Raw genomic sequence first — 16,001 nt, 5'->3', positions numbered from 1 at the left:
ATTCGAAGTGTCGTGACGTTGCGGGAGGCAATAAGCCATCCCGCGTTTACGTCACTCTCTATTTCAGGAGTCCGCTTTAGGATATCGTCGAATACATCGATAAAAGGGGGCGAGAAATAGAGGAAATCTACAGGTTTTTTTTTATCCATTGTGTCGAGTGTTCGATGTGATGCGGGAACGTGGAAATAATACCATAGATACACGAGGAGTTAAAACATACAAAATTTTGATGTATATTAGAGACAATAGAAATTGCGTAAAGATTTATATTCTGGATATTTCGGGATTAATATTTTTCGTTTCAACTGCGTTTTAATTCCGTTTAAAATCTCACGTCTCAAAGAGACTTAACTACGCGAATAGCCATTAAAATAAGACTATTAAAAGTTGCGCGTATACATCGCAACATTAATTCTACGCGCACCTTAGTGTTTAACGGTACAGCACGAACCTTTAAGATGATGCCGTGAGTTTGCCTTTAAATTTCGACCCTTATCATCGTCCAAGCATGCACGATGTCGCATGGCTATTTGTCACTTTAAGCGGTAAGAGTTATGCGAGAAAACGCACCCTTCGCGCCGCTTCACGCACGCGGGACGACGGCACATTGTACACGCGCGTGAATAAGACTTTGCATAAACGTGACCATCGTGATACGCGGATCCGGTCCGATCCGCGTGCAAACATCAGGTATCACGGTTTTTAGCGGTTGATGCAGTGCACACGGACAACAAACGGTGTTATCCCGACTGCATCAGTTTTGCAAGAATCCCCATCCGAATATCTTTTTCTTTTTTTACGCGTACAGATAAATCGCGATAATCGTGAAAGATTTACTTCTCGCTTCATCGGTATCATTCCAAAAATATTACTTTTCGTGTATCGCAACGGCAAAAAAGCGGCTGAAATTTCACGTTATTTACTCGGGAAATACGATATTATTAGCTAGATGAGAAAAAGAGTTAACTATCGATCGAATCAGGCGCAAAATGATATATGACGTGATGATGTTTCACGAATCCGTTAAACATTATCTATTTAAAAGTTCTCTGTAAATTCAATTAAATATATACAAATTAATGTTTATATTTAATTCATACATTTATTAATATAATAAAAATTATTTTTTTGAAGAAAAAATTATTAATGTTTTTTTGTAATTGTACATAGAAACATAATTTGCTTTAATAAATATATTTGAAAATTATATTTTTTATAATATTTCTCGGTAAAATCTCTCGGTAAAACTGTACTCCAGAATAAGTGATTATATTCGAGCTTAAGTAAGCGTAAGATGCGAAAGAATGGCATCAGCGGTAGCGGTGGCATCATTACGTAATGTAGACACGAACGCGCTAATAAAAATTCTGCGGACGTAATTGAAGGGTACATGGCGTTATGAGCGTTAGCTGGAATATTACTTTATTCGTCGGCGTAGCAATAACACTGCGTCGAAGATTATCAAGAGTCTACGCTAGATTCCCGCCGCGAACCCCGAGCGTGAAAAGTATAAGAGGGGGACGGGAGAATCCCCCTTTTTCTCTCGCGTAGGATTAATACACTCGAGCAACCGGAACGGGTGAAGAAACGTGCTCTTAGCGCGCTATGTACGTGACGTTATTCTCTCGTCTTCCTCTTCTACATCATCCAGTCCGGATAGCAATAGCTTCCTCTCCTAAACTCCTTGCTTTTCCATTCGGCTTCCCTCTCCTCCATCGTCCTCCCCCCCCCTTCTCGCTTCCTCCGTTTCTCGCAGATCTTCGCTATTGCCCTCTCACATTACGCTTTGTACGGTTACTGCTACCGTCATCCTCCTCTTCTCTTCGTCTCTGCCGCAACCCCGCTTGTTCTCTTTCTCTCTTCCTCTTCGAGATTAAGTCGTACTCTGAGAATAAGGGAAACGTGAGGACGAACGCTCTCATTTCCATAGCAACAATCCGGGAAGCACGTTTTCCAAATTAACCCACGCGCTATGCAGAATTAACCCATCCTCCCGCGGCGGCGTCTTTGTCCCTTTCGTTGCCCCGCTGCTGGACGAGCCTCTAGTCCTCGCGATTACGTCGCGCGTTAATTTCGCTCCTAACGAATGGCGCAAACGCAAGGCACGAATTGAAATCTCTAATCACCGGTTTAAAACCGTGTCCAACATTGGCATAACACAAATGGCATTTACTGCCTTCTAGCATCCACTGCTGGTATTCTTAATTGCGAGTAGTAACAGCCGCGTTTCGCCAGGCATTAAGCAGATCTTAAATGCTTACCCTCAAACTTTTTCCTGTAAAACTGCTCAAGTCGTGTAAATCTAACGAGTCTGATATTTTATAAATGAGAAATAAAAACGGTCACAAAATTTATATTTTTATCAATATTATGATCAACACATTTTCATAAATTGTAATTTGCATGTAATGTTTTGAAGAAAATATATACCTATGCTTTGAAAATAAGCTATTATATTAATATTACTACAGTATTAATAACTGCGATAGCAGCTCAGCAATAGTATCCTACTCAAAATAAAAAGTAAATATTGAACTTTCTTCAGCGCATGAAAATTTTTATATGTTCAATAAAGAGAGGAAGCAGACGCGAGAGCACGAACAAAAAACGGATTATCAAACTCACATTTTGGGGAAAATTCAATAAAACCGCTAAAGCATTAAGAACCTGGGGTCCTCATCTTTCGTGGGTCCTATCGGCCACGACGATCGAGTAGAATTCACGAAGGACAGTGGTACGGTCACTCTCATAAACCAAGTAAGTCGACCTTTTCGGCCATAAAACTCAACTTCGAAGTCTCTTTGTGTGTGGCCAGCTTCTTCTGAACTAGAATGTGAACGCGGCGAGAAAGCGTCTAGTGGAACGTGTTGGGCTGAGATAGAGAAGGAGAGCTGTATTAAAGAGCGGAAAGAGGGACGGGGCGCGGACCTCGAAGGAAGAAGACGCGAAGGAAAGGCAGAAACGAAGGGTGCGCAAACACTTGGGCCAAGGACCGGCGCTATAGGCTTTTACCTACAGCGCCTTCGTGGAGGCGATTGATTATTTAAGTCCTCTCTCGGCTTATATACCTAACGTCCTCTCCGGTACCTCCCACGAGACCTCTGTTCCCGGTTGACCCGTAATCCTTTCTTCTTACTCGCTACCACTCGTATATTTGTAAATTCACAGTCCGCTTCTATCTCGTCGCGGCGCACAAAGAAGATACTTTCGGAGTATCGAAAATCGAAGTCATACCGATCGGATCGAGACCGAAAGCACCATCGCTGTTGCCCACCTTCCTCTTCGTCGTCGCCGTCGCCGTCGGTCGAGACCGAAAGCACCATCGCTGTTGCCCACCTTCCTCTTCGTCGTCGCCGTCGCCGTCGTCGTTGTGGTCGCTGCAATTTTACTCTGTACGAAGTGCTACGCTACAATCCTTCCTTACTCTCTTCTAGCCCACGTGCCCCGAGCTACGTAATGGTCTCGAGCTTTACACCAGGCACGTGCTTCCTTGAATTAAAGACCGTCTTCGTACTGGTATGCCGCGCGCGGCTATCGTACCGCATACAGCCGGATCGTATACAAGGCTTCGCGGCCCCGGAAAAAGTCGTTGGAGCATGAAAACTTCAATGCCAGCCTCGCGCTATTGCGAACATTCCATCGGTGCACGTGTGAGCGTGAACCAGCGCGAGCACATCAAAATACAGGACTATGCGTTCGTGGCTCGCAAACAGCACTAACTTTTCGCAGATCTCGGTGGATCGAACGCCAATTTCAAAGCCAATTCGAAGCTCGCCGCGACAGTCCCGCGATGGGTCCACGATGGGAGACGTAAATATTTTATCGCCTGGCTATACGTAGCGACGACTACTTTAACGGCACCAACTAGATGGATGTTAAACATCGTGATTTACGAGCGTGCATACGCATATCGTCTGCCTCGCAAGTATCCTCTCTCGATGACACTAGCCACCGCCGACAGGCGCCTCGTTCACGACGCCGAAACGGACAAATGATTCAAAATAATACTTGATCATTGATTACGCAGTAAGAGCTTTTCTATCAGATATAGTCGACGAACTTTATCTTCTTATCGTTACTCCAGTTTATGATTGGGGAATACAAATGACATCGTAGAAGTTGTACGATCAAGTTGACAATTTATATTCCTAGTACAAGACTAGTCAATTGAAAAATTTTATTTTGTGTTAAATAAGTTTATGAATAAAACGAGAACCGCGAGAGAGAGATAATATTGTTTCTCGTTAATCAGAGTGAAAAATGGCAGAACCAAAATAATTTAAGATAATCATTAGAAATGAGAGAGATATGAATAAGCAAGATCCTCTACTAAATACAAGATATCCAAATGGCAATATCCCGGACAGAAAATAGGAAATATCAGAATCTCGTTTGAACCAATACCGTCTTCGAATACGAAACCCCTCAAAGTTCCGCCAAAGTTTCCAATTCGGCAGCTTCCCAACTTACCGCGGTTTATACATATATCTATATCCCTAATACTTCTGCGGTCAACAAAACAGTTAACTATCCGGGGGATCTTGCACAAGGCCGCGCGACCGACGACAAATCCGATTGCTCCAATGGCATCTCGATTCGTGGTCGATTATATGTATACAGTATGTATACCTTGTGGGGGCTCTTGGATGTACTCTCGTCATATCGGCCGGTTCACGAGCAACCAGTGCGAGGGGGTTGGAAGGGATTGGGGTCGGACGAATACATCCGCCTCAAATTGATTGGAATTGTTCCCTGGCTGATATCTCGTTCCTGATGGTTCGTGGCAGCTTCAGATAGACAGTAGGCTGCACCTTGCACGCGGTGAGAGGACAACCTCGGTGCTTTGCGTTCGGTTGGGTTAGACTAGGTTAGTTTAGCCCGGGCTATATCCGTCAGACCGCTCCCATGTGTTTGCGGAAGGCTGTGGGCAAGTGAGGTAAGGACGAGCTACGACGAGGGGCTTCTTGCTTGGAATTAATTTCGAAGCTTCTACGGAGAGCGCCACTTATCCCACGCTTATCGTATCGCTCGATGGCACGACGCTCTTCATCGGCATTCGCGAAAAATATTGAATGTTTATGTTAAGCACTTTGTGGATCGGCAACCCACTTCGCAAAATAAAGCATGTTTTTATATCAATTGCCATTGCAATTCGTGTTACTATAACATATAATATCGCGTAACTCAAAATTGCATTCCCTTGATTTTATTTTATCACAATTTTAAATATCCGTAATATCCTCAAGAGAATAATTCACATTCGTAAAGCGATATTTACAATCGTTCCGGCATGCGGATGTTTTGCTCGGAACACAATTATAAATTACTACACGATAAATTTACTACCGATAGTAACGTGCTATCATTTATAAATGTTGACACGTGCATTAGGAAGTATTACAAGTACAAAACTAATATTGATTATCCAGTACGAGATAAATTGACGACAATTTATCACATATCATCTTCTAAATGCAGTTAGAAGCATGTAATACTCTAATAGAAAAATTCCCTTATATCAGACGAAAAATTTATTTACCAACAATAATTTATGCAAACTGATGAGAATAATTTTGTTTGCAATCCTTTTAGTCATATTGTTATCTAAAAGCTTTTGTTTAACCTCCATTATACTTGAAAATTTATTTAAAAGACAATGATTGTATTGTTGAGAGCGAATTAGCAATTTTATAAATTTACATAATAATCAAATCCCTTATCTCCATCGTAAAATTTATGATCGATAGTTTATTTGTTATTACGCGATTTTTTATTATTATTATTATTATCACAAAAGACATTGAAAACAATCAGACAAATCGAAAAAATACCACTCGTGTATTATACACACAAACGTAATAAAAGAATATTTATGGCGTTTCAGCCGCAACTATAAAAATTTCGAGATAAAGTCGTAATTTACAGTCTGCTAAACGTAGCACACCATGAAACGCAATGCTAGTCATCTAACGTTTTACAGCCTGCAACAATAGCGGAACGGCCTGCCAAAGATTAAAAAAAAAAAAGATTTTAGGACTCACCTAGGTTGCGATCGAGTGTCTCGGGTTTTTTGTTTTCACTCCCAATGAGCCATTGGTCTTAGGAGTCTAGTTGAGATTGAAATAGGAAATAATCTGAAACAATCCGTAAAAGTAATTAGTCTCAAATATGTGACACGGGAAATAGTCTACTGAATTAGAATTAAAAAGTAGATGCTTGTGAATCACTTAATTATGGATTACTTATAAGTTATAATAACGTGACTCACAGTACCAACGATAATTTATGCAATCCCGATACATGTGCGTACGATTGATTTAAACGTTCCGAGAATATTGGTGATCGTTGACTCATGAGTGAGTCATATATCATCTGCGCATTAATGACATTAAACTGCACAAAACAGCGAAATGCTTTCAAACTTAGCAGGCGCCGTATCACCACGACTTCCGCGATACGTCACGACTAATATGTACGGGCGCAGTCTATAACCGTAACAATACGTGCTTTGCTTTATATCGCTGCAGGCAATAATTACCGCAGCGGCAAGGTGAACTTCAGTTTCATGAATCCTCCAAGGAAACCGACGCTGCATTAGATTAGGTAGTTTGACACTAAGGAGGTGAACGTGCATCCAAGCCTAATCTGGAAAGCAATAGTTCGCGTTTACGTCCCGGTGTATCCTGCTTTAGTGTTACCGCTTTTGATATCTAAGAAAGGCTTGTTTATCAAATTAGTGTGAATTACGTAAACTAAATTACTAAATACACGCTAATGAATAGGCTTTGAGCAATGACAAATGCGTTTGAAGTTTAAAATTTTTTTATCAGATGATTTAAATTCTTTACGAAAAAATAATTTTTTCCGCGCGCACACATTAAAAAGAGCAATTTACCTATAATATTGATTATATCGATAAAATAAAAATTTGTAAACATATAAAAATTTTACTTTCTTCTATATTTATAGAATAGATAAAATAATTGTATCGCATAAGTGTCTGCATTTTATCAGAAGAAAATTTGTTTTTTAAATTGAAGAAAATTGCACATGGTTTAGCTATAGATAATATTTTAATATTTTCAATCCTCATATTCAAAGCAGTTTGCTATTACTAGATATTAATTAGTAATTGCATTAATAACTGTTTTATCATAACATTATTAGTAAATATACCACTGATTACATTGTCGCAATTGATACTAAATTGCTTCGATTTCAATAAAATATACATACGCGCGCGCGGCTCCCCCTCCCCCAATAAAAATCTAATTACGTAATTAACGAGAATAACAGCCATGGAAGGTATTCGTGATTAGTATCGACAATTGTTATTCATTTCTCCAATTAATTGATAGAGTGTACACGAGTAAATTTGTAAATGCCCCGCACGTGCTAAATTAAATAGCGCCGCCCGATGATATCTTTATTACGAGGTCCAGTCGTACATTAGATAATGCCGTCGGAGAGTTAAACAGGCGGAGTCACATCTTTCTCTCGTTCCTCGACGTAAGGGGCGATTCCGTGGTACGTTGGAAATACGCGTGAGGGATGGCTTCGGCCATTTTATATGACGTGCCGTAGGTAATCCCCATTGCGAAACGATCTGGGCCACGAGCCGAGGAACGACCTTTTTATTTCTCGACCGGTTTTACGGCGAGCTCGCTTCCACATTTATCTCGGCTCTTTCTCTGCCTTTCGCCCCATCTTCACCCTCTTGCTCTTTGTCCTAGCCAACTCTGTTTCTCCATTCTTTGTACCTTTATGGCTTCTATCGTACAACAGGACTTGTAACGGCGTCCTTAGTTTTGCCATTGCCTTACTTATCCGGCTTTTCATCGAAGAATTCTCGAGTATATGAGAAATAATCGGCAAGTATCGCAACGCGCGATTCTTCCGGTGAAAACACGCGAGGAGTAGTCTTCGCGTTTGCGAATCGATTTCGATGAATTCGACGCAACAAGTGTGCATGAAGAAACGAATTATTAAAGAAATGTCTCTATATTTGCTCATTAAATTAATGAGTTTTGTTATTTACGCGTGTCTTAGATACTGCATGTAATCAATACACTGCACATATTGAAGCAGCGTAGGTAGCAACGGATGGCAAATTCCAGCATTGGTAGGCATTACGCACACACGCACACAACACGTATTCAATATATATATATATATATATATATATTATATATATATATATATATATATATATATATATCCCGTTTCTCTGTGTAACTAGCTCGAAGGATTCGGCCAAGTGATAGGACGACAACCCCAAATCCTATCCACGTATATTCGAGATGAGAAGCTTGTGAAATAGATAGGATTTGACTATAGGGTGAATTGCGCAGAGGGACCGGAATCATATATAAGCTGGCCATGAACTAATCTCAGTTACACCAAGGTAAATATTAATTATAATAATAAAACAATAGAACACGTTTTTTTAAATAAAGATGTTCACTTTGAAATAATATTAGCTCATTGTGATTGTTTCAAATAAAATTAAAATTTCATTTAAAGTATACTTGAAATTGAAAAGCAGTGAGCATCGATAATTCGCACAAAAAAATAATAAAAGAGTTTGTAAGAGATAACCAGAACCGTTAATTAATCTCAATAAAAAAGAGTCTTTATTATTTAATAACGTCATCTAATATGCGAACATTGCGGCTATAATAATTTCCGACAATAACTCATTCTTTTGAAACTGAGGAAATGTTATTTTTGCGACATGCATGCAAAGTCGGCTACGTTCGCTTTGGCAACAATACGATATTGTTTTTTTGTTCATCTATCTCGTACGCGCACGACTACCGTGGAATAAAAATTGGCGCTGCAATTTTTGTTTTATATGAAAAAAAAAAGAAGAAAGAACGATCCCTCGCCTTCCCGATTCGCCACTAAACTGGGTTGACGAAGGGCGACGCACCAAAATACATGACGAGCTAATAAAGCTCGCGTGTAGCTTCTCTTTATATATATATATATATATATATATATATATATATATATATATATATATGAAGAAGAAATAAAGCTTCATTGTGTCTCGTAGCTTCGGGGCTACAGCAGTTTCATCGAGGGACAAAAGGGATAGGGCCAATGGCGAGAAGTGAGGCGGGTGCGATATTATTACGCAATACGAATAGACCTTTTTTGTCGTTTGCTGTTAAGGGCGTCGCAGCAAAAAGATCCCTTCGTCTGCAGATTGCGGCTGCTAGTATGCGGAAAAACTTAAGAGCTTAAAGCGACCGTCCTATTGCGTGTGCCTTAATGCAATACATGTTAAATTCGTAAGCTTGCACCGATGCCTAAAAGATTAACTGAATTTTACATCATTTTTAACTTGAAAGCCTTTTATATGTATTTCACACTATTTTAAAAACCTATCTGTGCATTGATAGCCGTAAGAAACGTAACTGGAAGTGCAACTGTAGCATGGTATCATTACGCATCTAAGACATCGTTCTGTTCGTTTCCTTGAGACATAAATTCAATTTTACTATTTCGTTAGGAACGAGAAGGCAATTAAGATACACGGCAAAGCGCCATTTCATTTGATCCCACTATTTTCTACGGTAGTGAAATTTAATGCAGTGCTGCCATTATTCCTCTATACGTTCGTACAATGTGACGGTAAAAATTTTAAATGACATCACTCTCCGCGATATACAATATAAGTACATTATAAAAGACTTTTGCACGGCATTATTGCAAAAATTGACGATAATTCTCGATGTCATAAAAAAAGGCAAGTCCATCGTGCTATAAGCAAAATTATTACTACACGCGTTGTGTACGACAGAACGATCGATGTGAGTTCTTACTTTTTATGATGATATAGAATCTCGAAAATTCTATAAAATCTTTCCTGGAATTTTTGAAATTCTTTCGACATAAAAATATATGAAGCTGCGTGATAGCAAAACATTTACAAAAATTTATAAATGTAATCGTAGTTAAATATCGCAAAATATGCAAAACTACAATATATAGCAATGAATATAGTAACTACGTATCGACAATGGAAATCAAACAAATTGACCATTCAGTTGCATCAAAGCTATCAGAAAGTTCGGTTAACTTTTTTTTTTTAATCAAACGATAAATCGACTGCCTACACTGTGAGCGAGCTAGCAATTCCGCAAACTGAACTAGGTCGGCATATTCGGGCATATATGTATCGCTGCATGTAAAGGGAAAAAATCTATTATCAGATAGAAAATATATATTCCACCGGGATAACGGGAAGAAGATCACCTTCACTTTTGTTTCCAATATTTCGGATGACGCAAGAGATATCAAATCCCGAAATAATTACTTTCCTCTTGTTTCAAATCAAACACGGTTTCTACGTCGCACTTTTCTCGCGAGCGAAAATCTACGTCGCACTTTCATAACCCGTCGAAAGATTTGCTTGCGCATAGAAGAAAAATGTAAAATTTATGTTTAAATATAACGCTTTACGTACGTTTATTAAACAGTTTTAAACAATTAAGATAAAATATATATTTAAAGATATATTAAAAGCGTAAACGTTTCACTTGCGCAATGTCCTTTTTGCTATCAAAAACTTCCTGAAGGATCATCCTTTAATAATTTTATCCCTCCGACGTAATTCTGATGAATAAACTTCGTGCTTGAGAAAAGTGCCTATAGTAATTGTCGATAAGTTAATTCACAGACTCTCTCGCCCCGAAGTGCGAAGTGGTCTTTTACGCCGCGTGCCAAAGTGTCAGAACCCGCGTGAATGCCGTAAGATTCAATTAGAAGCCAATGGGCTATGCAGTTTACTGTCGGTCCTCTCTCGACCCTTCGCTTTCTCCCTCTCTGTCTCTTCCTCCTTCTTCCTCTCATTTTCTCTCTCTCTCTCTCTCTCTCTCTCTCTCTCTCTCTCTCTCTCTCTCACCTAGTGCTACTGAACATTTTCCGAAACCCCATAGAGACATGCGCACAGAGCCGTTTGATGCCAGATGCTGCCGCGGATATTGGATAAAAGTTTCTCAGTTCGCGGAGGAAATAATTTCACAAGCCGCGCGCGGGCCAAAGGCTGCTGCCTCTCTTGCACCCTCTTCTCTCGTTGCGCAACGTTCGTTCTTTTGCAGGAACCAGCGCTAGGAAAGAAACTTACCAGGATCGGGTAAGGCCCCCCTTCGGATTTTCTCGACTTGTCATGTTTCTCTGTAGACAAAACGGGCGGCGGGACGCCACCTGGCACTTAACATATATGGTAAAGTCCCGTTTCGTATCGCGCAATGGTGAAACTTTCCGCTACTTTCCTCCCGATTAAGAGATAAGGATGTTTGCAAAGAAGCCTAATCGTAATACTCTTTATTTTTCAAAATCTTTATTTATTATTGGAGCAAAAAAATTAATCAAAAATATTCCAAAAATGTGAGGACTATATTATATATTTTATTTTATTATTTCTATACTAAAGTTCTATATTGCGCTGTGTTGCGTCCTCTCATGAAATTGATTAAGAATTTGACGAATGTTAGTCCCGTTGCAAGGAACGTGTTGCAAAAATATACATTCAGTTTTAACAACTTCAATAACAAATTTTTGAAAATTATTCTCGATATAAATGAATAAAAAATGTAAGTCGTATAAATGTTTCAGCAAAGGATGTTGTCTTGGTATACATTAAAACACAATCACTATCTCCTCTGCCAATATGACGTCTGAATACAAACACCCATGTAATCGAATCTCTAAGACATCATCAGAGCGATCACACCTACGTCCTCATCCTCGTCAACACGCATTCCAAACCGTGCACTGTTATTTACCTTGTGTATTTACCTAATACGATCGTGTCTTATCGTTGATAAGCTAGACGATTCCGTACAGATCATGAGAGAATATTGATAAGAGTAAAATACAAGAATGCTTCATATTTTGTTTAGTAATGAGATGAAATAAGTACATTAATATGATAAATAGAAATTATGATTTTTTAATTATGAATTAAAAAAAACGTCGCGGATATTATCAATTATTTTATTTGGGATTTAATACATATATTTATTTCTAATTATGCCAACAATGTAAAAGTTTATATGTTTTAAAATATTTCTTGAAAATATTTTTTTAACAAATTTTAAAACTATTATACATATTTTTACATGTGTAAGTAAATTGTAAATTTTTAACTGGAGAAAGATAGAAAAGAGTTAGTAAATCATAAAAGAGACGTAAAACTCGGAATTATAAATTTATCCTACCTTAACTTTTCTACTATTTTACTTTTCTACTATAATTAGTTTCATTGATAAAGAAAATTTATTAAAAGAGAGAAATATCATGTATTGCACAAAATCGACGTGTCAATTGCTGATAAAGGTACGAATCATGTTCAATATAACAAAGTTTTAAGGTCACTTAAAGAAAATCATCTATGATTTTTAAGTGATTTTTTTTCGATAATCTTGATCTACGAATTCACGATACATATGTCGCATAGATTACATGGACTTTGATCATCCAGCGCAATATCGACGAGGATTTTCCTCTGTTTAGTACAGTTTCTCGATACACGTTTTAGTTTTACGTAACCGGTCGGACTATTTTGTCGCGGATTTGCTTTTGAAGCATCCGATAAACAGCGCTGGATCGGTCTAGCTAAGTGCTCTCGGCAGAGAGCAAATATTACTCTGTCACGGTGTTCCAATAATCTACGGACAGCGTTTGTATAAATATTTTTTTTAAATCGCTCATATCACACATGGATTGCGTAGATAGCGATTACTAAGAAAACGGTAATAATATCCAACGTAGAAATAATAGTAATGTTAAAAATATTTACAGAATTATATTCTATAAATATTAACATATTTACAGAATTATATTCTGTAAATATTAACATATTTACAGAATTAAAATATAATTCAATTAGTCATATTTTTAAAAATTCAAAAAATATTTTATATAAAAGAGGCAATTACTGAAATAGAAACAGTAATAAAATAATAAAATTTTTTTTTACAATTAATGCTACAAGCTTCTTTGTAAGGAAAAGGATAAAGATTTTAAATAATATATATTTCTTTTAAAATAACTTGATTTAATAAATGTTTTTTATTTCTACTAATTTCTAAAATATTTGGAATGTCTACATTAATAATAAAATATAAAATTTGTAACATACTATATCTGATAATTTTATTTATTATCTATTGATGGCACTTATCTCTCACATTTTCTATAAATTTAAATAGCACAAAAAAATTAAATAAAAGTAGTTTAGAATAAAATTTTCTTACGTTGTACAAAATATTGGCCCGCGTTCTACCCGAGATTTATTTACACTAGAGAGCACAATGTCACCGCAATATTGATTTATTCTCCTATTGCATATAACGAATCTTTCATAGATTACATCATGAATCAATGTCGCGTTGCCTACCTTTTTAAACGGCCACTCATTTTTCTGCCATGTTCGATTTCTGTCGCGCCCGTAGGAAATCATAAAATCGACAGTAAATCAATCGTATCGAAAGAGAGTTTTATTCGCGTCAAGATAAAATTTTGCGATGATATTCTTTAATTACTTCTATCTCACGTATTTTTTTTTAAATTTATCCGTTTGTAATAAAAACGTTAAATGATAAGCAAAGCAGAATAGACATGTACGAACTCCACACATTTTTTAGATTGAGCGACATGCAATTCAAACGTATGTTTAATCAAAAATAACTGGCTGAGCAGCGAATTTTACATACCCGTACAATGGACGATAAAAAATGTTTAATTTTATCACTTGCGGAATAGAAAATACACGTTACATTCTCTTTACTTACCAATGGAACGGCACGATATAGCGCGATTATCCTTAAATGCAAAATTGATTTGAGTTATTCTTGATCGAAAGCGCTCCCATCGATTTACATGTTCTTCCAATTTGCCACAAACTTTACAAATGCGGTAAGATACTCGATATTCAAAAAAGAACAGAATAATGTAATCGACGAATTATTACGTCGAGTTTTCTCAATACAATTTTTCTCGAGCCAACGAATTTGTAATGCAACGTTTGGCAAAAATAAAAAATGCAACGATCAAATGGACTATCGTTTACGTTAAAAATTTAACAAAATTCCCGCTGATAGACAATTAAAAATTATTAGACATATACGTGACACGCGCGCAAATAGTTTTCAGTAAACGCATAAAGATTGCCCATTCGACTAAATTTAATCTCGCGGGAACAGTATTATGGCTGCCGTGCATCGCTATTTGCTTGCTGCGTGTGCTATATAAAGCATGTAAGAGAGAAGTTGATCTCATATAGTGACGGAAAGCAATTTCTTTTCATCCTATAAGTGATCATGCTGTGCCATATGCGAGTAAATGCATATCTGATCTCTCTCTGAAGCTAGACTTCCTATTTGCAGAATTTCAACTCTTTTGATATAATTTATGTAATTTTAATTTTTCCCGAAAATGTCTACTTTGCATTTAAAAGTTCTGGCTAATAAATGAAAAAGAGATTTGAAATGTTTCTTTGTCACGAGGAAATAATAGTGAGAAACGCACAATTTACGTTTGAATAATTGAAAATCGAAGACATGTTAAATGTCTTCTTCAATATAAGTTAAAACATTTCTGGCTAATAAATAAAATAGAAGAGATTTAAAAGGATTATTAAAAATAATTTTAAAATAAATTGAAATTATTTAAAAAGATAATTTTAAATTTTCTATATGTAAATTAATAATAACTTTTTTCAATTAATTAAGAATAGTATAATTAAAATAATAATTTTCGAATTATTGTAGCAATAGTTAAAATTCTTTAAAATATCAAATTTTTTCAAAGAACGTTTAAACTAAACAAATTAATTTTTAGCATAAAAAGTTTGTTACTCTAGTTACATCTGAGAATAGTCAAAGACTTTTATAGCGTCGATGTATTTTAGACTCCAATTCCTAATGCATTATTGCATGTTACATATTGCACATGACAAGCTACATTCTTTCCTGTCATCATCAGAGAAGTGAGTGTATAGTACCCTAATAATAATTTAATCTGTTTAATTAATCATGAAGCGTAAAATTGTATTTGGTAACTCCTATGGACTTGAACAGTACGTGTCCTCGATTTTCGGTCTCTCGAATGCAAATTGTGTTCCGCACGATTATTTCCGTGATAAAAAACATTTTAATTGTTACATTTTTTCAAACAAATGCATTGCGACAAAGCAACGAATTAACTATCGTCAACAATCTGTCAAAAATATATTGCGCATATTTCTCTTTTCAGGAAATTAAATAATTAATTGGTTAACAGAGATATTGAAAGATTTTATTAAATAACGATCCGCGATGTATCATTGGCAAAAATCGGTTTTGTAACCTGCAATCTCATCACGCTTGCTATTAGGAAGATTTAGAACGCGCGCGGCGATATTTCTTCTCGCAGCGATATTTCAATAACGTCCACATAAAGTATCGGCGCGGTCTGCCGATGCAACCTCTATATTCAATAGGCGCCTATCAGTTCTACATCGCAAACGACGTTAAATCTACATTGGTTGAAATCGTCCTGCTTCTCTGAAAATCAAGCGGAAAACTTTGTTTTGAGAAATCTTTCACCGACAATATTAATATTCGTATTTATCGTGGAAGAAGGAGGATTTTTTGCCGCGATGTTATTTACAGCCGGACAGTTTATTGCGAAATATTGTATCGATTGTATCCACGATGATAAAAAAACGATAAAGAAATAAATTTGCAAATTAAAAAAAAACACAAGGCGCCGCGTAACATAGTAGGCGATGCTCACGATGAGATAATCGATGGGATAACATAGCGATCAAAAATTTTTATAAACTGTAAAACCATCTATGAATTTTATTCCATAAATTTCACATATGGATAACGAAATTCATTTTGGATGGCAAAATTTGTACAAATGATAACGCGCGTCGCGGTCACGTTGGATTTCACAATTCACTCTTTGGTTTGGCCAAAATGGTAAACTCGTTATCGAAAACG

General features: G+C 36.9%; 1 long non-coding RNA gene across 2 annotated transcripts in view; it reads right to left on the bottom strand.

The window, feature by feature from the left end:
• Window positions 1-14,025, bottom strand: part of LOC120356849 — a 34,756-nt gene extending 20,731 nt beyond the window's left edge. The window contains exons 1-2 of one of the 2 annotated variants that reach the window (XR_005575510.1): window positions 13,806-14,025; window positions 6,042-6,134 (exon numbers count right to left, since the gene is read on the bottom strand). This is a non-coding gene — a long non-coding RNA (uncharacterized LOC120356849). Of the gene's footprint in view, window positions 1-6,041; window positions 6,135-6,538; window positions 6,723-13,805 lie in introns of those variants that run through there. The other variant, XR_005575509.1, reaches the window with a different exon arrangement.
• Between the last annotated feature and the right edge of the window lie 1,976 nt (window positions 14,026-16,001).

This window comes from Solenopsis invicta, chromosome 9 (genome assembly GCF_016802725.1).
Source record: "Solenopsis invicta isolate M01_SB chromosome 9, UNIL_Sinv_3.0, whole genome shotgun sequence".
In the NCBI taxonomy this organism is placed as follows: Eukaryota; Metazoa; Arthropoda; class Insecta; order Hymenoptera; family Formicidae; genus Solenopsis; species Solenopsis invicta.
Note: the sequence above shows the minus strand (reverse complement) of the source record. Positions and strands in the feature narration are given on the sequence as shown.